A 23,731-nucleotide genomic window follows, 5' to 3' on the forward strand; every position below is an offset into this window, starting at 1 on the left:
ATATTCTCATTCTGAAAAAAATACAGACAATAACAGGGACAATGCCAGGTCCCCACCCATAGCTTTGTCAGTGGGTGAGATTTCGTATGCATATACTTTTTGCAAGAGCTGTCTTTATTTGTAGTTTAATAAAGGTATCTGAATGAAAATTAAGCTAATGAAGTTATCCTATATACTTTGAACACTTTGGTAAAACATTCTGAAGAGAAAGTAACAAAGAACACTACCTGCTCCCACATAAAAATAAAGAACCTCTTCTTTTTCAGTGAAATGACTGTTCTCATGCATCTTCTACATTATCCTGAAGTTGTACAGAGTATTATTAAATTAAGCTCAAAGAGGTCAAGTATTGGAAATTGTCTATCTGGTCTAATTAAACTATGAATTAGTGTTTAGTAGAAGTAAAAATTTAGGGTAGCTAAAAGGAATAACAGAAGTCTTGCATTTGGCCCTAGCAGAAGTTAACAATGCTTTCTTTAGGTTAGTCTTATATAGATAATTCTATAAACGTTCACTTTAGAACTTACAAAAATGACTGAAATTAATAAGGTGTAGACCAAATAATCCAATTTATCAAATACTCATGTAGTAACTGTTCAAATATTTATTAAATGCTTACCACATTCTACTTAAACTTTTTACCTCAATATACCTGTATCTACAGATTACTTCTCTCTCTTCCTCTCTCTATATATAGATATGGATATATAAATATATACACACATTACATATACCTAAATATAAACATATAAATTTGATTTTGCCAAATTTATGGACCTAAAACCATGTTAAGATTTATTTGAAAAACTTAAATATGAAGAACAGGAGCACTTAATTTAGCAGGCTCTCCCTTCTGGTTACACTTACCCTAATTCATAGTTCAGACTCATTTCCACGCCAAAGCTGAAGTATGAGGTTGATTAGCAAATTATCCTCTTGCTAAATCTCTCAACTTCTGGGCAACTATGTCTGCACACCACTCCCTCTTGGCCAAAGCTCCCTTTGGGATCAAGTCATTGTTCCTACAAGATAGCTGCTGCTTTCAATCTTAGCTGGACCCAGCACATCATTTCTTTTACATCACTGAGATATTTCTCTCGCGAGACTAGTAAGATTTCCAGTACAGTGAGTGAAGATAGAAAAAAGTGCCCAGAACTAAGCCCTGGGCCATTCCAACATGCAGATGTCAGGAAAAGAAAATCAAGTAAGGAAACCCAGGACTGACCAACGAGATGGTAAGAAAACAACTGGGCCACCTTTTGGACATGGGTCAGTTAAGATGAGGACTGAGGACTGACATTTAGACTTAGCAATACGGTAGTTATTGATGATTCCAACATAAGCAATGTGAATGGACAGATGTGGCAAAATCTGATTTGCATGGGCGAATGAGAGCAGAGTAATTGATGATCATGCCTAAAGAGAACTCATGCAAGGGGTTTTACTGCAAAGAAAAACAAAGAAATGGAGGCAGTAGCTGGTAGAGGACGTGGTGCTAAGAAAATACTATTTTGAACGGAAGAAATAAGAGCTGGTAAGAAGGATAGAATGGAGAACAAAATGGGATAATGAGATAGAGCACAGAATTGCTTCTTAACACCCTTGGGCATGTGACAGAAGATGAAATTTAGTGCAGGTAGTACTTGTGGAATGAATGGAAGAATGAATGAATGAATGAATGAATGAATGAATCATATGAAGGTTTTTGTTTTAACATTTACAAAAATTGTATTAAAGTACTTATAAAGGGACACCTGGGTGGCTCAGTCAGTTAAGCGTCTGCCTTTGGTCAGGTCATGATCTCAGGGTCCTGGGATCGAGTCCCATTATCAGGCTCCCTGCTCAATGGGGAGCCTGCTTTTCCCTCTGCCTCTGCAGCTCCCCCCGCTTGTGTTCTCTCTCTCTGACAAATAAATAAATAAAAAATCTTTAAAAAATAAAGTACTTAAATAAGCAAAATAAAACGATAATCCATTCATAAGTCTTGAAAATAGTAAGAAATACGACCATGTTACACAAATATTAAATCAAACAGTGTTTAGTAAGCACCTCCTATAGAATGAGTAACATGTGTGACATGCAAATGAAAGAAAAGTTGAAGACACATTTGCTACCCTTAAGGTATGCAGGCAAGTAATCTACTAAGTTGTCTATGTTATTTAGTATATTACCTATTATATAATAAATACGTTTAGCATATTTAATATTACTTATATTTATTATTCATACTAAATATTGTTATTGATACTACTTATAATTACACTATTGTTATTGCTATTTTTTAAACTTGTGGTCAATTGCTTCATTGATTTGAAGTATAAGAACACATATAATGGGAACTATTATGATACTCTATAAAGAACAAATTGTCTTTCCTTAGGCAGCTTCATTTATATCCAGCTTTCAAACGGCTCTTAATGTTCTGGTAATTTTTCTCTTTTGCCTAGTGTTCTCCTTGGGACTCAGAATCATTCCCCTTAGGACCATATCATTAGGAATGTTCTTTTATTCTTCCAAGGCAATATATTGCCCAGGACACCAATTTTTCTTTAATTGTTGCTTTCTTTTTCCATTTTCCTAGCACAGACATTCTACATAAAACTGCTTATGTTCACATCAGTAACAGTTCTCAGGCTCAGAGTCAGGCTGGCCAGGGTCTCACGCCACTATCTGTGGGGATGTTGGTACATCTATTAATGCCCCTGTGCTTTAGAGTGCTCATCTGTAAAATGAAGCTAATGACAGCCCATAACTCACAGAGTTTTTGTGAAGATTAAATGAGTAAATACATATATAGTAATAGAGGAGTAGATGGTACATGGTAAGTTCTCACAGAATCTTACTCATTTGTATTTGATAGAAGACTCCACGTGAACTGTGCCCCACATCCTGGGACAGACACCCTCTATACAAAATTTCTTTGAAACATGAGAACTGGCTTAGGTTTGCCTCCATCCTATAGGAGGAAAATGAGTACTACACCGAATCACGCAGCAAGTGTAAAAAAATGGGATTCAAATTGAAGACTATTCATAATTGGCTATGTAAATATTGAAAGACACATCACATTTTTCATATCAAGTTTTAGAGACGTCATCATACATTATCATGGTTTGTACCATGGCATGAGCATAGGTAATTCCTAAATTATACACATTCTTCATGCAGCTCTAGGATTATTTCCAAATATATTCTTCATGTTTTCACTTTGAGGACCTGTTAGAATATCAAGTAAAACAGATCCAGAACCAACCTCATATTCTCACTATGTACATTTCTTACTTTCCAATAGAAGAGCCCTACTTGCAATGTCTTTTTTTATTTTTCCATCAGCATCATCACCGTCCCCTTCTGGGCTTTAAATTACGAAGTCATCCTGAATTCATTTCCATGTCCATACTCACAATACCTAGATGTATTGTGCCTGGAGAATAACTTCTAACAAGAAGCAATTTTTACTCAGAAAGAAAGATGTGGGGCATGTGTGGGTGGGTGGGGCATCTAAAAATGGTAATTTGGAATTATATAACAGCATCAATTCATGAACAAATAAGCTTGGCAAGGTCTAGGCATGCCTCAGACAAACATCTTGCAATAAGTCTAGGAGGAAGACATAGACTATTTCCACATATGTCAGAGCTCAGCAATTGGAAATTTAAGCATATAATAAAAATCCAGGGAATGAAGGATGACGGCCTACAAAACTGTGCTAGAATCTTTTTCTAGCTGTCATCTCATTGTATTCTTAAAACAACCTTGTGAGTTATTATTAACCCCATTTTGCAGATTAGGAAAATGAAGTTCATGAAACCTCATCCATAGCACAGAATACCACACAGCCATTAAAATCCTGTTTCATGGGGCACCTGGGTGGCTCAGTCGCTTAAGCATCTGCCTTCAGTCCAGGTCATGATCTCAGGGTCCTGGGATCGACCCCCGCATTGGGCTCTCTGCTCAGCAGGGAGTCTGCTTCTCTCTTACTCTCTCCCTCTCTCGCCTCTCTCTCAAATAAATAAAATCTTAATAAAATAAAATCGTGTTTCCAAAGGTTAGTTATGTGAGTAAAATTCTCAAAAATTTTTAAGTAAACAGTAACAAGCATTTTAAGCTTTAATATAAGAAGACACTACATCAAATGGGAAGACAGTGCAGCAAACTGCTAACAGTGATATTCTCTGGTGGGGAGGAAATTTTTGAAATTTTATGTTGGGCGTCAGTGCTTGTCAAACTGCAGTGAAGGCAGAGTGGTAGGTGGATAAGGGGACTGTACAGAAAGTAACAAGGAGCAATGTAGGTAGGCAGGTGGGGAGCAACAAGACGAGGCGTTTTTATGTTATGTTATGTCTTCGTTATAGAACCACAGGCAGTGAACTAGAGAATCAGTGCAAGGATCAGAAGGACACAGAATTGGGAAGAAAAAGAATGCCCTAGTATTTAAAGAATGACTCACACAGAAAATGAGCTCCTTTCTTCATGGTAAGCCATGGACTCTGATGCCTAATTAAGAGAATGTTGTCCATACTATTTACTCAAATATTGCTATCTTATATTTTGCTCATACCAGTTGCCCACAAGGAAATGCCCTCCTTGCCTGACCTTGCACTCGTGACTCAGTCTCCCCACTTTCTGTAGCTGGCCGAGTAACAAGGAGCTCTGTCGCATTTGAGTGGCTATAACTTTTTTTCTGGTCAACTTCGATGATGTTAATTGTATAGTGATTCTACTGACATACAAATACCACAGTATGTATCTTATCCCTACAGCCAGATTGTGTTTCTTAAACATCAGGACTTTACCTTATGCTTCTATGTCACCACATAAAGATTTTAATGAGATACCTCACATTGAGGTCTATTTGATAAGCATCTGCTAATTAATGTACTGACTGTTAGATGCACAAGAATTCTTCACAAGAAAAATATTGGCAGAAATGAAGGCTAGATTATGTTCTCTACAAATTATTTCAATACAATTAATGTATATGAATATAAGATAAAACTTCACATTAAGAAAGTGTTAAAGTTGAGATTTCCATGTAATGAATCAAGGATTTTAAAGTAATGTTTCCCTTAGTCATCATAATTCATTCCTTTATGCACATATAATATCCCATTGCTATTAATTTAGTTACATTTTATATAAAAATATATATGTAATGAATAATCCTGACAATAAAAAGAATATATAGGCTATTATAATAATGTCTTAAATTATAGTATATGGGAGAGCTTTCTACCTATATTTTAAAATTAAGATTATTTTTGAGAATATTCCCAGAAGTGGCTCTCTAGAGTTACACTTTCACCTGTGACATGTGCATTCCCTGCGTTCCCTACTTCTCTATTTGCTGAGGTCCTCCAGGTGCAATAATTTTCCCACATATTCTTCTATGATTACCTTCGCATTTTAACATCTTTTAGCTTTTAACACTTAAAATTCTTAGTAATCATATTTTATATTTATGGAATTAATTATAACATATTTTAATATAAATTATATAAACATTTCTTATAAGCTAGTGATTTATAAAAAGGAATTATTTTCATACTGTTTAAGTGGACAATGTGAATGTTTAAAGACACACATCAAAAAACTTCTAAGAGGCACAGAGAGTAACCAAATTCATGTTTTCTGATTCCTTTTTTTCATGTCCATCACACTTACCAATGAGGTCCTGAGAATCTTAGAACATATAATTTTATAATCTTCTAGTCAGTCTCATTAACATTTTCATCTAAGTGCTTTAACTTCCTAACCAGATTAAACGCCTCTAGAGGTCAGAGATTTTATTTTAAGCTTTTGGTTTCCACAGGTTAGCAAAGTAGCAAACAAACAGCAGCTATTTGGGAAATACGTGTTGTTCTTGAAATGCTGGTAATCATTTCCAAATACTTACAACGGCTCATCGAAAAGCAAAACAACAGCAACAAAAACCTCCTTCAGTATCACTGATAGAGGTCAATTTCTAAAATAAATGTCATATCAATAATTAGACATACATCTGACTTTAAAAATTAAAAAAAAAAGCTCACATATGAGGGAAAAAAGAGGAAATTATTCACATATTAGCATGTCTCAGAGTGGTTTGTTTAGTATATGCCTTGTTTATTTAAGATAGAGAACTTTGAGCCCCTTCTCATACTACTGAATCAGAATCTCAGAGGGGTGAGGCATCATAAGAATTCACATTTTTATGAAGTTCTACCAGTTCATCCTTATGTCCAATAAATTTCAAGGGCATATATCTACATGTTGAAGGGTAGAAATTTTCACATCATCTTTTAATTTGCTTCTAGAAATAACTAAATGGTACTAATACATGCAGTCATTTCATTGATTAATTTTTCTTTTACGAACTTAAGAATTTTATTCAATTTATACTTAAATCTTGTATTACAATGTGTAATTTTAAAACTGTATGTTCAGTTATATAGGAAATGTGAAGGTACCTGTACTCCCGATAATGATTTTTTTTCTAGGAACACAGAAGAAATATAGCTTCAAAAACTGAATTTCACATTTAATGTATTATGCTAGTAATTATTATCCTTACAAATTTGGCAAACAATTTTTTGACTTAAAAAATCTGTACAGGTCAGTCATTAGTTTATAAATTCACCTAGATTGAAGTAACAGTGCACACACTAAAATTTTAACTGTTTTCAGGACTGAAATATGTCATATCCTCTTGTAAAAATAACCAAGTGGATATTTTCTTTATTTTTCAAAGATAGCTTACCTTTTAGCAAAGAATGTGTGCACTGAAAATGTAGACCTACCTCAGTTTAGCAAGGTGATAGGTATATATGAAGGGTCTGTTAGTAATTAATCATATAGCATTAACTTTGCTACATTTATAAATACATTTACTGTTATTTAGATTTTATGTGTGTAAAATTACATCTTTTGGGAGAAACCAGTATATTCAATTTAAAATCATTCAGAAAGTTTTTGGTTTTTTTGTTTTGTTCTTTTTGTTTTTTAGAAATAATGTAAACATTGGGAAAATGTTTTGTTTTGTTTTGTTTTTTCCTGGGCAGATGTTGGCATTTGGAGACACATTTAAAAAATGAATTACCTTTGGGCGCCTGGGTGGCTCAGTTGGTTAAGCGACTGCTTTTGGCTCAGGTCATGATCCTGGAGTCCTGGGATCGAGTCCCACATCGGGCTCCCTGCTCAGCAGGGAGTCTGCTTCTCCCTCTGACCCTCCCCCCTCTCATGCTCTCTCTATCTCATTCTCTCTCTCAAATAAATAAATAAAATCTTTAAAAAAAAAATGAATTACCTTTACTCACTTCTGTCACAAACATACCTAGTCAAATAATTTCTACTAAATTCCTCCTGTGACTGGTATGACAAAATATAAAAGCCTACAGCGGGCATTTTCTTCTGGATGCTGAGGCATTTAAAAAGTATAAATGAGGGGCTCCTGGGTGGCTCAGTTGGTTAAGCGACTGCCTTCGGCTCAGGTCATGATCCTGGAGTCCCGGGATCGAGTCCCACATCGGGGTCCCTGCTTGGCGGGGAGTCTGCTTCTCCCTCTGACCTTCCCCCCTCTCATGCTCTCTCTCTAATAAATAAATAAATCTTTTTTAAAAAAAAGTATAAATGATTAAAAGACTAATCAATAAAAATCTGCAAAATCAATAGGATCTAGGATACCCAGACCCTTGCACTTTTTGTTCCTATAAAGAGGAAGACACGCAGAAGGGAAAAAAAAAAAAAAAAGCTTTGACCCTATTCATGCACATTTAAAAGCATAGATCATATAAAATTACTTTATATGATCCAGACTCAATACTTTGTTAATACACTAAGTCCTAAGGTCAGATGTTATAAAATATATATAAAGTCTGCAAAGGTCAATTAGTGTAACCTTTAAGATATTTTCTGGAATAATTGATTAATGTCAACTAATATAAGAATTAAGTGTAAGTAAATGTGTGATTTGGGCAACAGTGAGAAAACATTTATTTCATTTTACTATGTAAAGCAGTGTACTTGAGAGAAATTGGGTTGTTAAATTGTTTTTTACTTGAAAACTGATAATCTATTCCATTGCCTCTGGTAAAGCTGACCTAAATAGCTCAGAGAACGAGTAGATATCTTATTTATAATGTCAGGGAAAAATCAAGTATAACAAAGCATTTTGATGAAAATGTTTGTTATTACATTTATGCAAAACCAAAGTTAACGGAATACACGAGATAAGGTCTTCCAATGACTTTGCATATTCCGTATGTGCTGGAATGATCAAAAAGGTCATTCTGCCCCCCAAAATCTACCATAATGAGTGCCCAATGCCTAAAACAGCTGCGCTAATTATTTTCTACATATTATTTAATTAAACGAAAATACTAATAGAAGAGTCCTGTAATCAGACATCCGTATCTCAGTATGAGCCTCTTCTCTGAATTTACTTTTCAGTCTGGCAGCTGAGAATACTCCTCTAGGGAAAAAGATGAGGAGAGTAGAAAGGAGTACGGCAGGAACGTGTTACTCATAGACAAGGCATAGCATTAGTGGGCTCTCAGAATTACATTACAGAGCTGAGTTCTGGGAATATTAGTTTCCTCATAAATTTGCTTTTTGAGGTTTCATATTCTATTTTCTAAGGGTCCTGCAATCTCTTGGAGGGCTTAACATCTCTGAGGGAAAAGAAAGAAAATATTAGGTTCTTGAAATATTTTGATACTCTCGATCCTCTTCTTTTATATGTAAGAGGAGAGCTTTGGGTGTAAGCAGGTGCCATAGTTCCTGCTAAGCAGGTGATTACTACGTTCCTCGCGATGCAGCCACGGGCTGCGTTATCATCCATGAAGCAATCAAAGATGAACTCCTCTCCAGGACCACAGTACAGAATGGTTTTCACTCTTACGGTTCACCCAGAATTAAGCCATAAGGTACCAGTTGACACTCCTTTCAAAGTCTTAAAATGGGAATTCCTCAAAAATTACTTTGTAAATGTGAGATGCACAGATTAAACAGTTCCTGTGGGACATTCTGTCACTACCTTATATTTAATACTAGATATCATTTTACATTATATTATACAGCATAAATTCTCTATATGTGCTCTACAGCATTTCGATCAAACCAAATGAAAGACTTTCAATATACAGGAATCATCAGCAAGTTACAGAATACCACCAGAATACCACCTAATACCGTAGGGTCTACTTTTTTTTTGTTTTGTTTTGTTTTTTTTCAGAAAAGTCAGAAATGACATTTTGTAGTGAAAAATCAACAAAGGAACAAAATATATTGAGGAAGATTTGAAAAAAAAAAGTAAGCTAAGGGCTTTGAGAACAAACAATGTCTCTGTATTGCCACAACTATTCTGATGATTTGTGGATGACTGGGTTACCCAGAGAGATCAGTACACAGTAGACGTCCATCAATAATGCTGAAACATTCTGGGAAAGCCAGAAGGTCTGAGAAGACAGAATCTCTCTCTCTCTGTTCCTCACCCTTAATACCAAAGGACACATCTTTGGCTATCATGAGGAAGTAAAACAAAACCTAAAAGTTAAGGATTTTCTCTTTTGGCAAAGGTGAGGTGGGGGAGGCTTTCCATTTTTATGTACGATCCATATTGCCAATGATAGATACTGTAACTAAAATAGTTTTTAATAGATATTTTTAATGGGGAAAGAATAACATGAAGTTGATGGCAAAAGATTCTCCCAGGATTAATATATAGCAAAGACAGATATGAAAAAGACATCTTAGAGCCTTGCTGTATGCATGGAATTTGCAAATTCTTTTGTACCCAAACTCTTCGCAAATCAGATGGCTCTGGGTTATACATAAAGAAAGAATGTGTATTTTATTCTTGCCATTCCAGAAGCAACCGGGTTTTTAGCAATGAGTAGACCTTCTAAAAGTATATGCCAAACAAATTAATGCACTAATACATAAAGATATTAGACATTAAAGCAATGAGTATAGTTTTACAGAGGTGTGATTATATTCATTTACTTCATTGAGCACATAGGGGTACTATTTTGGCCAATAGTATACACTGAACCAGCCAAAAGAGTTCCTGTTCTCACGGAGTTTACAATCTCAAAGATCACAGTCATATTACTACAGGACCATGATTCTGAAAGGATAAGATGCAGTAAGGTAACATTTCTGAGCCTCCTCTGGCTCATTTCTGAAGTAGAGGGTTTGGAATAATTATGAACACTTCTAACGCTGTGATCCTATAACTGCTATAACTATAATGATTAAGTGGACTAGAGGACATTAAAGGAGACACTTTCTCTTCCTTTTCCATAAGCGTCCCCTGCTGAAAAATTTAGAAAATGTCCCTTTAAATTTCCCTGACAATAGCTATGTTTATTGCTGACAAGAAAATGGGGCTGAACCTATAGAAAGACTGCCTATGTAGCACTGTTCTTAAAGGCAACCAGAATAAATAGTATTTTTGGTAAAGCGCTTTTAAAGTATCATTAAACTAATCTTAAATTACATAAATTCAATTAGGAGTTATTTTATATGGATTTCCACTTTATATACATGATCCAATTATATTGTTCTTAACTATTGCATTGTTCTGTAGATCTCTTTTGTCTTTTCTCTCTTAACTCCCACAGTGCGTGAGTGTGAAGTCCCTGTCTCAGCTGACGCCTTCTTTTTATTTTTACAGTACTAAACACTGTGTAAGGTACATGATGCATATTTAATAAATACTTATTGAAGTGAGTATCATCCTTATTGAGTACACGTTATTAAACTGAGTAAAATACTTATTGAAGTATACAGTCCTTCTGGGTTATAAATTTATGCTAGCAAAGTAAATAAAAATTTTACCTTGATAAAAATTAAATGTTATCTCTCCCTGATAGAATTATACTTGGTATTTCTTTCTTTTTATTTGTAATTTTTCTGAATATTCCAAGGTGTTTTTTATTTTTTTTTTTAAATAATGGCTTTTTTTTTTTTTAAGGTTTTATTTATTTGAGAGAGAGAGAGAGCGAGCGAGCATGAGAGGGGGGAGGGTCAGGAGGGTCGGGAGAGTCAGAGGGAGAAGCAGACCCCCTGCCGAGCAGGGAGCCCGATGCGGGACTCGATCCAGGGACTCCAGGATCATGACCTGAGCCGAAGGCAGTCGCCCAACCAACTGAGCCACCCAGGCGCCCTCCAAGGTGTTTTTAAGTAGAAAACTATTACTTACATAATCAGAAAAAAAATTATACAGTATTTCAGGAAAATCCCTCCACAAAACTACGGGAATATATTTAACTTAACAGTAACATAATTAGCACTAGAAAAAAGATATATACATATATGTAAAAAATTTTAGCATAGTGCATAATACATGTTGATTATTTTAGTAAGTGAAGAGGATATATATAAAAAATTCTTTCCATGAACACTTTAAAAGACAATATATTTCTACCACGTTAAAGATTTCTTAATTAACCTCATTAACTGAATAAAACTATTACAAGTGTTCACCATCCAGGTGGTTCCAAATAATGGATAATGAAATCAGTAGGATAATGTTAAAGTGTTCAGGCCCAAGGGCAAAATAAATTATTTCAGTTAGAGGAAGCGCGCAGTATTGTATAGGTCAAGAAACGTGTCTGATAAACTATTCTCAGTCCTTTTTTGAAGTAAGGAAATAAAATCCGCATCCATGTTTAACACTGAATCTCTCCATCAGATGTACTGTTTTATGAGAGTCACTGTGATAGAAGGGAAAGTCTTTCAATGGTTTAGAAAAGCTCACTTTGAAAAAATCATTAACCATCAATTAAGACAAATTCATCTTCCATACCTCACTGTCCAAAACCAATAGTCTATATTGGTATTCTAAGGACAAGATTCCACAAAACCACTGGATGTGACAGCTCCCCAGCGACTCAGAGACTCCCTGAGAGCTGGTGTGTCTCTAACTCTGCTCTTATCCCCAGAAAGGCAAAAAGATGAAGGATGACATGCTCAGAAAGATTTTTAAGGGCAATGTAGTAACCACCCCTGTGATCAAAGATCAGTTCACTCCTCTCTCGCTCACTTAGCACCTTAGGTTTTGACCTGTAATAGGAGGAAAATGGAAGTCAGTAGAAAGTAGAGTCCTGAAATGGGAATAGACATTATCTGTGGCTTCCTTGCAACTTTTTTCCCACATAGGGAAAGTCTTCAGAAGCTGAAATTTAGGAGAAACAGTAATATGCATTCCTTTTGATTCTTTTCATAAATTCTTCCTTCCTTTCCTATTGTGCTTCAAAGAAACTTATTTTAGAAGGTATAAATCTTTATGTATGTAAATAGCAAACCATGCTTTTATCTGCTCACTCCAAGTGGAAATAGGTTTAAAAATAATGAATAACATCCTGCCTTTTACACGTTTGGCACTCAATAAGTATTTGTTAGATAACTAAATAAATCATCAAACAGGCAAGGAAGTGATGTCTACTACTTATTTTAAATCACCATAAAAATAAAAATGCATTGTATATTTAATGTATATTCTTACAGCAGTATTTATGCAAGTATTAATCTTGGTTTGTAATATGTAGCATATGACATAAAAGATTAGCTAATTGAAATGATGTTTAATCGCATATTGTAGACTACGATGAAAATAACCTTGTTGTAAATACTAAGTACATTGCCCTCAATTTGCCATCTGGGTTTCATAAAGGAGTTATCCAAAAGCTATAAGAAATCATATTCCAAGATTTATGGACATAGTTCTCTACATATGGTAGCTGTCGTGAACTAGAACACAGCAGAGAATGAAAAGGTCTGTTTTATGAGCCAGAACCCAAGTCCAGCCACTGCTGGTGTATCAGCTTCACTCCAGTTACTTGATAATACAAGGCCATCATGGTGCCCTGTGGTCGTTTCATGCCCAGTGAGCCTCATGGGGCTGGTAGTGCAGTCTATTTTTCCAAATGTCATCTTCCAAGTTACCACTTACATTCATAAGCTGGTTATAGAAATGATAAATCCATTGGACGTTCTAGGATTAAAAATTACACAAATACACATAAAGAGCGCTGCAACTATTTATTTGTAAATATCTTAAATTTAAGAAATACTTACTGAAATAGCAATTTTTTTCTGAACAAAACATACTAGAAGTATTTGGTTTCCTAATGATTAGCCTTTGATTAAGTACAATAATACTATACTGATTTGAAATACATTTTTCCTCCTTTTCTTGGTCATTGCTATGGAGTACAGACACACAAGTTCTTACCAGACAAAGGCTAGTCACCAACATTTTAAAAATGGTGACTGGACAAAATAAACATGTTGTTTGGATTAAATGGAGGATTATATAAAACACCTGTATTTTGAAATGCACCATAAATTAAGAATTGCCTAAAAGGAGACACTTTGTTCCTAGTCTTTCATTAACTTTGAACAATTATCCTTTTATTTCATGACTTTATGACTGTCAATAGTGTTACCACTCTAAATGTAACTGGAGGTATTAAAAAAACTGAAATATTTCTTGTAGCATTCTTTAGTATGTGTATAATTTTTAAAAAACACACATTTTGGGGACACCTGGGTGGGTCAGTCGGTTAAATGTCTGCCTTCAGCCCAGGTCATGATCCCAGAGTCCTGGGATGGAGCCCCGCATCAGGCTCCCTGCTCAGCAAGTCATCAGCTTCTCCCTCTGTCACTGCCCCTCCCCCCTCTTGTGGGCAAGCGCACATGCACACTCTCTCTGAAATAAATAAATAAATAAATAAATAAATAAATAAGTAAATAAATATCTTTAAAAATGCACATTTTTGAAGAATAATCTAATGAAAATCAAATAACACAAAGAATATGATACTGATCTTCAAAGACTTATATAATATTCACTTCTGATAAGTAGAGAAATACATGCGGTTATGCTCTCCGATACGCCAAACAAAAGCAAGCAAAAATATACATATGAACATCTGAAACAAAGCAGAATAAGAAAAACATCAAAATACAGTTTATACATTTTATATTAGTATATAATGTATATATAGATAATTTGTTTTATTCTCTTTTAAATAATGTTATAAACTAGTTATGTTCTCATATTTTTGTCCAATGGTTTTATGCTGAAAGATGGTACAAGGAAAAGTTGATGGGGCAAAAAAAAAATCAAAGTGAGAAGTAAAAAAGTTTTTGAAAATATTATACCAAAGCAGAAAAACTTTAAAATTAATTATTTTCATTTCATTTCATTCATTGAACTATTTTTTTCCTGGCTAAATTTTTCAGCCAATAATGACAAGTTAAAAATCATCGTGGGCAGAAAGCTAATGATCAGTGAATAGGCAGATAAGACAAACCATTTCATAGTATTTGCATTTTAAAATTCTTGATGGTTTCAAAGCTTCAATTATAATTATATTTTAGTTATATTTAATAATCAATTACTACATTAGTAAAATTTAGGTTTTTTTTTCTCAATTCATTAGTACAAAGTCAGGACTAAAATAACCTATTAAGTGTCTAAAATATAGAAAGTGGATTTTTGCTTAAAAATCCAAATAGGAGAAAGAGAGAATACAGGGACATAGGCAGGTAATCTCTAAGGAGAATCCTCTTTCCTCCCCTTCTTTATGGACATCAGCTAAAAGCTGATCAATGCAATAGAATTCCCATAGGATTAATTTAGTTAGGTCTGATTTTCCCCAGCAATATAACCATGGAACCAGGGTTATGTAACTGATTATATTTTTATATATAAAAAATGTTAAACCTAAAGGTTTGGCCCACTGAATCACTCACTAAATAAAACCACCAACGCCTAAGGATTTATTTAAGGAGCAAATATGCCATTATAAGTAGCTATAGTAATTCAAACTAGTTAACTCAAAATTGTTTTCAGATTACTAAACAAGGCCCACTAATAACATCCAGTGAGTACTCCACAGTTTGTAAATAAAGTTCCACAATGGTCCCATTCTAGCAGTGCTACCTAAGAAGAGAACCACAAAATCAGAGTCCCAAACTTGGCCTCATCTTTAGCTAAATGTGTTGATATTGGACAAGAATATTACGAACTTTAGTTTCCTAATCTGTAAAACAGAAATATTGATAGCTATATTATGGTGGTAGTATAGGTCTTATAGGAGACAACTCATTTAAAATATCTTTGAGTACTTAGAGCCTCCACCCCAAAAAATAGAAAATAAAATAAAAACAATCTTTGAAAATAGTGAATTGTTAAACAAATATTAAATTTCATTATTATTATATACAAGTTAATATAAATATGATTTTATCATTCCTTTACAATAAATAATTTAACTTTAATAAAATATTAGTGGGTGTTTTCATTAATATTTTTTCTTTATCCTTTGCTAATTAAAAAAAATAGGGATGGGGCGCCTGGGTGGCTCAGTCATTAAGCGTCTGCCGCCTTCGGCTCAGGTCGTGATCCCGGGGTCCTGGGATCGAGTCCCGCATCAGGCTCCCAGCTCGGCAGGAAGCCTGCTTCTCCCTCTCCCACTCCCCCTGCTTGTGTTCTTGCTCTCGCTATCTCTCTCTCTCTCTGCTAAATAAATAAATGAAATCTTAAAAAAAAAAAATAAGGATTATTTGGAATCCCAAGTCATAAAGTTCTCAACAGACTGAAAAGGATAATTTATTTTATTATGTATACATTTTTCTGTTTAAAAAGAAATCTTCAAAATCACAAGGTGATCACGAAGAGTTGAACTTGAAATCTAGATAACTGTTCTTAAAAATATCTATCGTAAACTGAATTCAAATTCCTCACCCAGGAATTAAGTAATAAAAGATAGCTGCCTCAAATCTGTAGCCTCTCCCTTTCCTATCCTTAGCCCCACTCAGTTGCCTTCCATACTTTTAAAAGACAAACAGCAGGAATCCATACCTAGAACAGGAGCTTCAAAGGAGAGGAGGAGGAGGGTATCTGTGGAAGACAGGGGATGGCTACAGTGGATCTTTTCAGGGATTTAAGACTTTTTTTTTTTTTAAGATTTTACTTATTTATTTGACAGAGAGAGACACAGCGAGAGAGGGAACACAAGCAGGGGGAGTGGGAGAGGGAGAAGCAGGCCTCCCACCGAGCAGGGAGCCCAATGCGGGCTCGATCCCAGGACCCTGGGACCACGACCTGAGCCGAAGGCAGATGCTTAACGACTGAGCCACCCAGGCACCCCGTCGGGATTTAAGACTTAAAGAAATCCATAAATATACATATGTAGATCTAGACTCTCAGAGCTATTGCTGATGTCATCCTGATTCCTCATTCAATGATAGCACGTGAGCTTCTTTTAGGCAGAAGCTACCAAATACGTATATGAAATCAGAGGGGGCAAACCCTGAGGATTATTTAAATAGCATCAAATGGCAACGACAAAAAATTGAAGGTGGTCAGCTTCTTTGAGGGGCCCCCCATGTACTGCTCTCCGATGCAGTGTCCCTCAATGGGCAAAGCTCCTGAATAAGAAAAACTCTTCTCAGTACATGTAATAGAAAGAAGACTCCGAACTTCCACTCCTCATCCCCAACCCTTGCCAAAAAGTCCTAATAATCCCTGAAACCTGTGAATATATTACCTCACATGGCAAAACAGACTTTGCAAATGTGACGCTGCTGAAGGATCTTGAGATAGAGAAATGAACCTGGACTATCCAGGTGGGCAGTTTCGATCACAAGGGTCCTTAAAAGAAAAGGGTCTTGGTCAGAGAGATACAACATGACCGGCTTTGAAAACGGAGGATGGGGGCCTCTAGCAAGGAAGGTGGATTTCTTCTGGAAGCTGGAAAAAGCAAGGAAAGTAGATTCTCCCCTGGAGTCTCTAGAAAGGACTGTAGCCCTGCCAAGACTCTAATTTTAGACTGGTCAGGCTGCTTCTGGACTTCCACATAACTGCAGAATACCAGACTTGTGTTGCTGGAAGCCACTAAACTTGTGGTAATTTGTTACAGCGGCAATGGGAAACAGATACAGTACAGGGTTGTCATGAGCACCGTAGGATGACCAGCCTCCTCACCCCTTTAGTCTAATGTCAGGAGCGATTCCTGGTTATTGCTACAACTGAAAATACCCTCCCAAGTTTCCAGGTGCCTGCCAGGTTGTGCAGGACTAGCCTCTGCTGAGAACCTCTGCATTAATGAACACTTATTTGTAATAAAAACTGGCAATGACATAACTAGATTCTAATGCATAAATTCAAATCTTTTGACGAACCTTTAAAAGTCACCTTTGACGCATGTGTAGGCCTCATTTCCTATCATAAATGAAATTGCTGAGTCAAACCCATTTCACACTATACTGTTTACATCTTTCAGTGAAATCTGTGGGATAAGCAATTTTATTTTTAACTCTCTGGACAATACCAATTCATTTATCAAGACAGCCATTAGGAAGCCATTGCTAAGAGGGAATCCAGTGGAGACCCAAAGGAAGGAGAGAGAAATTTCTGATGCTAAAAAAATATGAACACTATTTAAAACTATTTAAAATTAAACATCGCATGATGAATTTGATCATTAAAAGCCCAGACAATTCTGAATTTGTGTTGAATCTTAATTTTGTATAGGAAATAGAGAAATAAAAGAGTTATTTAGTCTACCAAATAATTAAGCAAAGAATCATACTTTGCTATTTCAAGTGCTGCAACCAGTATTTTTTTAAAATATTAAACTATCTACAATATACACACTTCAAATTTAAACATAACTCATGTTAATATGATTTGTATATTTTTTTCAAGTAGTGAAACTTTAAGCAAGCTCTAATAAGCAACTCAGTTTTCAAATAACACATGGAGCGTTAGCTACTGAGTTAAAAATTTGAACCAAGAATGCTGGAGTGAAAATTGTGGGGTTTTTTGTTTTCTTTTCTTCTTAAAATACATATCATATAAACAAGTATGAATGTGATAGTTTAAAAATTACTCATCATATCTTACTGAAAGTAAGTACCACAGAAAGAAACTAAAGTATATAATTGGAGCTTCGAATTTTCAAAAATTTAAAAATTTAACTAGATCAATGTCGATTAGATTAATGTAGGTCTTGGCACAACTGCCTAGTTTGCTACTTTCAAAAATTCAGGCTATCCTCCATGGAAAAGTAAAACTAACGGAGCTCAGCAGAAAAAAATTAAAATGATGTTACATGCTTTGCTTCAAACCTGGATATAAACAAAATACTTTATGTGATAATCTACTTAAATATTTATTATTTTAACCATAAATAATAAATCTATCTTCTCATAAAAATACATACACTCTTCACTCCTCACAGGAATGGGCAACACATTCTATTTTCTAAATAATTTATTCTCTATTAATCAGATAGAAATAAAGATAACCTCATATCCACTTTGTACTAAGAATAAATAGCACTTGATCTACACTTTGAAATAAACTATTCTTAATCAGCTTCAAGCGATATCTAGTTCAGGAAAGAAACGCTATAATTTTATTTATTGCAATGCTTAGTATGCAGTCAGATGGTTTTCATCAGAAAAGTCTAATACACTTTCATCTTCACAGAAAAATATAAAACGTCCTTTGAAATCAGACAGACCTTCCAAAGACATCAGTCAGTCCATTGTGAAAATATTACAGCTTTGTCACTTTCACCCAAGAGATTTCCGTCAGTCGCCAATCTGGTGTCACTATGGAATTACAGCTGGAGTATACTATCAAGGCTTGCTGTGTCCTTTGGGAAACAAAGCTGTGCTGGTTGGACTTTATGATTTAGTCCCAAAGGCAGAAGAACAAAGCTCTGAAAAACAGACAGGACACCTTCTTCTAAAATTCTAAAGAGACAAGATAGAATCTATTTGCGACTATTTGGTGTACTATAGATCAAATTGAATATTAAATTTATCTGGATCATAATTAGTATTTGCTGTCTCTCTGTGTTTGTTTCAACAAATTACATTGTTTTAGAATTTTCAAAAGTACCTGTTTATTTTTAAAGTGCTCTTTTTTGCCTTTCTGAGCAGTTACCAGCGTAACAATGATTTCCCTCTATAAAAATGCAGGTAAAAGGAATAAAGCTTTTCCATTTCTGTTCTTAAAAGCATAGTCCCCCAACCATTTCTGAGGCCAAGTGTGGTATTTCAAATTTTATGATAAAATATTAAATTAAAAAAAAATCAGTAACAATTTCTCTTTAAAATGTCTAGTATTACAAGCATTTTATTATTACAGTTTCAAAGATAATAAAAATCTAGGCTCAGAAACAGTTACTTGGGTGAGTCTAAATGTACTTTTTTTTTTCAAACAGAAAGTTTTATATATCTGTAGTCTATTTCCAGGGAACATATATATAGATGCATGAATCATAATACTTTTATTTTGTTCTGTAGGTGGCTGGATATTGCAAATCTTGAATCTGGAATGATCAGGGTTTTTTTCTTGTCCTTTTTTTTTCTAGGTGATTTATAAATTTATTTTTTTAAGTTCTTATTTAAATTCTAGTTAGTTAACTTACAGCGCAATATAGAGAACAAACTGATGGGGTTTTTTTCCTTATCTATTTTATTTATTTCCACTTAGACTTAACTCAGTCTCTTAGAAAAGTCTACCACATTGACCTGTTACCTCCAAAAGCAGTGCCTCACCATCAATGACTATATATTATTTACTTGGGCAAAGGAAATAGAATTGTTTTCCAGTAGCTAAACAAATGTGAAGAAGTAAACCAATAAGCACACAAATATTTTGTTTCTACTAAATTTAGATGCGCCCTTTGCTATTAGTATTAAAAATCTTTGCTATTAGTATTAAATCTCACAAGTTTTATATGCTGGGGCACCTAGATGGCTCAGTCGGTTAAGCGGCTACCCTCGGCTCAGGTCATGATCCTGGGGTCCTGGGATCGAGCCCCACGTCCGGCTCCCTGCTCAGCGGAGAGCCTGCTTCTTCCTCTCCCTCTGCCTGCCACTCTGCCTACTTGTGCTCTCTCTCTCTCTCTCTGTCGAATAAATAAATAAAATCTTTAAAAAAAAGTTTTATATGCCAAGTGATTCTTAAAATATTTAGAGTTAATAGAAAGCACTGAGGAAGAAATTGCCTAATTATCTGGAAATAGAAACAAATTAAGTTCGTGTGTACATAAACCATTTTCCTATTAATTTATAACTCATCAGCTCTGTTTTATCTAAAATTGCATATTATATATATTTATACTATAGCCACAACTTTCATACTATGTGAAGAAATGAAAAAATTAAAGAGCCTAACATACGAACTGCCTCATAAAATTGAACACTTTTTCTTGCTTTATTCAAATACTCAGTAAAATCAAAGGATAAAGGGACTTCCTTGGTTTTCTTATTTTATATTTGACTGTAACTAGTCCTTATAAGGTTTTAGGACTTAGAAGTTAAGAGTGCCCTTAAGGATTAAGGTTCTTCCTCTTTGGCAAGAATATATTCAGAGGGCACTGAGAGTTCCCGAAGGGTGCAGTAAGATGCTACAGTTTCAGAGAACACCCAGTTGGCCAAAGTCTTTAAAAAATCAGGAGGGGAAAAAAAAAAAAAAAAAAAATCAGGAGGGAATCAATTTTTCAATCCTTTGAGAATTACACCCTGAGTTGATTGAGATCTCTGAGGTTTGCTTGAGTTGGTTTTCTCTATCTGTAAATCTGAGTATTGTATTGATTTGCAACTAACAAATGTGTGTGTGTGTCTTATTTTCACAGAACTGCTTGTAAGAACCGGTGATCTTCTCTGTGACATGATTTTGTGTACTGGCTCAAAAACCTGTCTGAACAAGATATGTTCCCAAATCAGACAGAATTCCTACCATTACAGAAATAAGTTATTGTGGAGTAAATCAATTCTAGAATGACTTCAAATCACTCATATTTTAATATGTTCCAGTGGCACATTAGCAGAGATCGAGATCAAAATACAAGATTAACAGTCTACACTGCACTCTCCAATCTGGTAGCCACCAACCAGATGTGGTTATTGAGTACTTGAAAATGCAGCAAGGATGGGGAATGTAGAATATGCACCAGATTTTGAAGACAAAGTGTGGAAAAAAAAAAAAAGTCTGTAAAACATCCCACTTACTATACTGAAATGATAATATTTTGGAGGTATGGATTGAATAAATTATTAAATTAATGTAATCTTTTTCTTAACACTTTTTTAACGTGCTTACTAGAAAATCTCAAATTACATATGTGGCTCACATTATATTTCCATTGGAAAGTGCTAGTCTACATATAAATTTGAAAAGTTGGTAAGAGTTTAGAGAGAAACGGGGCATTAGGCCAGCATAAGCACTTTAGAATACTACCAAAAAAACAATAAACAAACATTGGTGTTTGGTCATGCTACAGCCATTTGAAGGCTTTTGTTTTTTTGTTTGTTTGCTTTTTGCTTTTTGTTATTTTATTTTATTTTTTAAGATTTTATTTATTAGAGAGAGAGAGAGCAAGCATGAGCAGCAGGGAGGGGCAGAGGGAGAGGGAGAAGCAGACTCCCTGCTGAGCAGGGAGCCAGTGTGGGGCTTGATCCTGGGATCTAGAGATCATGACCTGAGCCAAAGGAAGCTACTTAACCGCTTACCCAACTGAGCCACCCAGGCAATAGGAAACAGCATAAGACAGAAGAGTAGGGTACTAGTTCTCATTCCTGGCTACATGTTAAAATTCATCTTGGAAACTTTTGGAATACCCATGCCTGAGCTCCGCACCTACAGATTCTGATTTAAATGGTCCAAACTGGGACACAGAAGCTTTTAAAAAAAAACTCCCTGGATGTTTCTACTATAAACCGAAAATTGTGAAGAACCATTATACACTAACATTGAAAGGGTAAGTAAATTTATATTCTAGAGATTCTAGAGATTCACAGAAAGATTGTGGAAGGTGGGCTTACAAAAAAAAAGCTTTGAGCCACAACTTTACTTAGAGCAAAAGAACAAGACTGAGGTATTTGCTTCTCCTGATGAGCCAGTTCTGATTCTTTGAATGTTGTGCTGTTGAAAAAGATTCAGAAGATGCATCAGACCTTGCAACAGAGTAGTTCTATGATTGATTAGCAATGTCTTCAATAGGGAAACAGTGGGAAATGGTGTTAACTGTTTCAACAATTTACCGTCCAGGTCTACATACTCACTTATCTGATTTCTGACTATTTTTATCCTCATTAATGTCAGACCTAAACTGAAAGTAATATGTAATTCATCCCCACCCCCGATAACCACCACAGGGCCCATTAAAAGCTCTTCCTGGATTCCTTTCTTTTCAATCTTCCTAAGTGGCAAGTTTTCATATTTCCAGTCGCTGCATCATATTATCTCCTTAGCAGATGCTTTTCTGATGAACCAATACAAAATTACCAGCCAGTCACCTGTGAACTTTGCCCTAATTCAAGACCCTTTGCAGTGCTTGTTACTAGGGATAGTCTCCTTTTTTATGCATTTGTATAAAGAGTCTCCACAACCAGAGGTAACATTGATAGGATAAATCTCTCTCTGGTTTAGTGCCACGTGCCTAAAAATGTACTGGCACAGAGAAAACACTGAATGAAGAATTACGGTATCACTAAATTAAAGAACCAATGAATAATACCTTTTTAGGGACTACGGACTTTGTAGATGAATGCTTTATTCAAAAGGAGGCTAACTTTAAAAAAAAAAACCTTAAATATTATAACTTGTGATTTATTTGCATTGTTCTGAAGTGAATTATACTTTCTGGTAAAGGAAAATCTTTAGAAGGGTTTTCCTCCTGTCAACCTCTAATTTATTGAAATCTTATGTGAGTATATTTATAAACAAACTAATGATTTGGGATGCTTATTTTTTCTTCTGGGAATCACAGACCTTCTAATATTTATTTCTGAATAGTTAACTTTGAGCTACTTCAGTCGTGATGAAAACTGTACCAGGTGGTGTCCTAAAGCTATAAAAAGATGAAATCCAAATTGGTAGTTTTGCATCTTCTTAGAAATACAAATAAAATGTAATGAGAGATAATAATGAAAACTGGATAAAATCTGAAATTTTATATGAACTTAATCTGCATTACTATGATTATTCCATAGTTACTTCAAATACAAGTTACTGAACTCCTAATTCTTTCTAAATCTTGGAAGTTTTTTGAACATAACAGAAATTGTCAGTCACATAGGAAAATATTACTTTTGGTACGTAACCAGAAAAAAAAATCATTGTACTCTGATTTTAAATTAAAATAATCCATTGCCAAATGTTTTATCTTCAAAAATATTATCTAGTCTGATTAAAATACATACAAGTCTCCATGTACAGCACTTTTATCTTAGGAAGACAATACATCAGGCCGATAAAGTAGGGTTATGAATGAACCCCTTTAAGACTTTGCTTTCCTCTATCTTCATCGGAACCACTACACTGATACGGGATGAGGTAGATATTGGAAGTCACAAGCAAGAGGTGAATGAAAGATGAGTGAATGATTTGGGAAATTTTTAGACTATCAGCATCAAGAGCAAACACCTGCTGTGATAAAATGGTTTTGAATGACAAAAAATTTGGAGACTACAGGGTGAAATATTATATATGATTATATGAATATATAAGTGTATATATAATAGTATATTTACACATTTTACCAAGCAAATATGCAAAGATTTCTTAAGGGGAAGTGTTGCCAATTCAAAATTCAATTGGTTAAGCTACAAACTCCTACTTGTACTTGTACATTGATGGGACCTTCCATCTTTGCTGGACCCTTAGTTTCACCTCATAATTACATGCTTTATTCCTTTATTAACTCTTTAATATAGA

The 23,731-nt window shown here is 34.9% G+C and overlaps 2 long non-coding RNA genes across 4 annotated transcripts in view; one reads left to right on the plus strand and one right to left on the minus strand.

The window, feature by feature from the left end:
• The window catches only part of LOC118528435 (uncharacterized), a 1,879,419-nt gene that overhangs the window by 1,835,972 nt on the left and 19,716 nt on the right, over window positions 1-23,731 (minus strand). The window lies entirely within an intron of this gene.
• Window positions 1,047-21,071, plus strand: LOC118528439 (uncharacterized). Of its 3 annotated transcripts, none has more exons than XR_004913658.2 (3): window positions 1,047-1,235; window positions 4,356-4,476; window positions 20,649-21,071. It is a non-coding gene; the product is annotated as an uncharacterized LOC118528439 (long non-coding RNA). The 3 variants fall into 3 exon arrangements; XR_004913660.2 differs by having other exon boundaries at window positions 20,830-21,071; XR_004913659.2 differs by lacking the exon at window positions 20,649-21,071 and adding an exon at window positions 18,488-18,900.

This window comes from Halichoerus grypus, chromosome 3, assembly GCF_964656455.1.
Source record: "Halichoerus grypus chromosome 3, mHalGry1.hap1.1, whole genome shotgun sequence".
In the NCBI taxonomy this organism is placed as follows: Eukaryota; Metazoa; Chordata; class Mammalia; order Carnivora; family Phocidae; genus Halichoerus; species Halichoerus grypus.